Source organism: Austrofundulus limnaeus, unplaced genomic scaffold (genome assembly GCF_001266775.1).
Source record: "Austrofundulus limnaeus strain Quisiro unplaced genomic scaffold, Austrofundulus_limnaeus-1.0 Scaffold179, whole genome shotgun sequence".
Lineage (NCBI taxonomy): Eukaryota > Metazoa > Chordata > Actinopteri > Cyprinodontiformes > Rivulidae > Austrofundulus > Austrofundulus limnaeus.
The window spans coordinates 337,805-340,554 of NW_013952581.1; the positions used below are offsets into that span (position 1 = coordinate 337,805).

The window sequence follows — 2,750 nt, forward strand, 5'->3', positions numbered from 1 at the left end:
TATATATACACATATATATTATTGAGCTCACTTATTTAGCTGTTACATTTTGCTATTTTTTTTACCAAATGTTAAATAATATATGTAAATATTAAATACTAAACCTAAAAATGTCAATCTAAATGTAAAAGTTAAATCTTAAACGTTGAAGTGTAGAATAGAATAGAAACAGCCTTGTCTTGCGCGGGGAAATTCAGGTGAGAGGCTTTTACATTTACAGATCCATTTACATTTAATTATCTCAGAATGAAATGCAGACTTTGCTGTTGGTGTGCAGCTTTTGTTGTGATGTCATCATCCTGAGACAAAAGCAACTGCTAATACTGCTAACATTGCTAACTCTGCTAATGCTYCTAAGTCTATTAAACTTACTAATRCTGCTAACACTGCTACCATTGATGCTGACAATGCTAACTATACTAACGCTGCTAACACTGCTCACTCTGCTAACATTGCTAACTCASCTAACACTGCTAACGTTGCTGACATTGCTAATGCTATCAATGCTGCTAATGCTGCCAACTCTGTTAAAATAGCAAATGCTGCTATTGCTGCTAACATTACTAACACCGATAACTCTGCTAACACTGCTAACATTGGTAGTGCTGCTAATGTTGCTAACATAGCTAATTCTACTAATGCTAACACTGCCAATGCTGCTAACTCTGTGACTGCTGCTAACGCTGCTGACTTTGCTAACTCTACTAATGCTGCTAACACTGCTGACTTTGCTAACTCTACTAATGCTGCTAACGTTGCTCACTCTGCTAACATTGCTAACTCAGCTAACACTGATAACATTGCTAACACTGCTAACATTGGTAGTGCTGCTAATGTTGCTAACATAGCTAATTCTACTAATGCTAACACTGCCAATGCTGCTAACTCTGNTAACATTGCTAACACTGCTAACATTGGTAGTGCTGCTAATGTTGCTAACATAGCTAATTCTACTAATGCTAACACTGCCAATGCTGCTAACTCTGCGAATGCTGCTAACACTGCTGACTTTGCTAACTCTACTAATGCTGCTAACACTGCTCACTCTGCTAACATCCCTAACTCAGCTAACACTGCTAACATCAACACTGCTAACTCTTCTAATGCTGCTAACACTGCCAATGCTGCTGACTCAGCAAACATTTCCCATCAAACATGCAGTTGCGTCCGGTGTCTGAACTGCCCTTCAAACTGCCCGAWCATTTTGAATTTAAATTTTAAACGCCATCTTCAGTCGCGTTAGCAGTGATAGCAGCATTAGCATCCTTCTCATAGCTTATTTTTTCCTTATAAACAGTTGTGTTAAAGTCTCTGTAGGTGAGATTAAAAGTGGTGATCTCTCAAACTTTAGTGTTAAAACATCTCCAGGTGTCGATGACTGAAGCTCGGCCACCAGGTGAGTTCAGATGAGTCAGACCTGAAGCTCCGTTCTCCTTCTGCCTGGAGTTAAACTGATCCAAAGGTTTTCAGCCGAGGACACGGTGAAGGTCTGAGCTGCTAACCAGCTCCTCTGTGTGGAGGTTTGAGTTGTGGGTGGATGTTTTTAGCAGCGCAGCCTGTGCAGCCCGCAGGCCTGCAGCTGCAGAGACGTGATGGAGACGTGATTTAAGGTTTGAAGGCCGAGGCTCAGGGGGACGGAGCGAAAAGCTCAAACTGCAGCACTTAACGAGCGCTGCCAGCTCCCTCCTCGTGCTCCTGGCTCCTTACTCAACTCTTTGATTTCCCAATTCATTATTTTTTCTGCCGAGTCCCGTCGGAACGAGCAGATCGACCGCGCAGCTGAAGCGTCTGCGGAGGAGGAAATCCAGCGGGGTCCAGGAACCCACTAACACCGAGTTATAAGGTCGTCCGCAGCAACCTCCGCCTCCTGATCCCGTCCACGCAAAAATGTTTTCCCAACTTTCACTCACAAACAGCCTGTGAGAGGAAAACAGCATCGCTTCAGCTCCCACACTTTCTGTCCTCTCTGCGTCAGAAACCTTTCTGTTTTCTGTGYTTCTTCAGTTTTTACCAGCAGACACTCAGATTTTCTCTTATTAGTTGTAACATTAGACATGAGCTGAAGCTGAGTTGAGCTGTTTAGTTTTTATTCATTTAAATATATACTGTATATTGTCACATGGACAATGCTGTTTTATTAACACCGTTCACTAGGTTCCCGGTGCGAGCTCTTATCCATCCTGAATTTATATCTTGGAAAATATCCGACGTTTTAAATCAAAACAAAGCGCCTTCACAGACAGGAGAAAGTAGAAATGACTTTTCCTAAAATAATAATGATGATAACAGAGCTGCTCCATGGAAGATTACTCCCGTGGATATATACAGGAAATTCACGGTTCGGTTCGATATTTTTTTGATACAAAAAAGAGAAATGTCCTTGGCCCTTTTTAACTTGTAATTTATTTATATTAATTATGAACATTTGTTTAACCTCAAAAGTACAGTTTTTAAATTAAATGTTGCTGAAACAGCAAGTTTCTCAGTGGATCTGCACTCAAAAATGCAGCCTTGATGGAGTAATCGAACACAGATCCACTGAGCCTTTAACACAGAGCATCTTTAGAAGGCATGTTAAAAAAGTAAATTTTTAAAATCTGTATTGTTCGATACAGCACTGTTTGATACGGTTCGATACGGGTACATGTATTGTTGCACCCCTAATTTACAGTGTATACAGTTGTGGTCAAAAGTTTACATACACTTGTAAAGAAACATAATGTTATGGCTGTCTTGAGTTTTCAATAAGC

The 2,750-nt window shown here is 40.7% G+C and overlaps 1 protein-coding gene across 1 annotated transcript in view; it reads right to left on the reverse strand.

The window, feature by feature from the left end:
* The window catches only part of ghrhrb (growth hormone releasing hormone receptor b), a gene marked incomplete at its 5' end in the record, with an annotated part of 24,208 nt that overhangs the window by 6,060 nt on the left and 15,398 nt on the right, over positions 1-2,750 (reverse strand).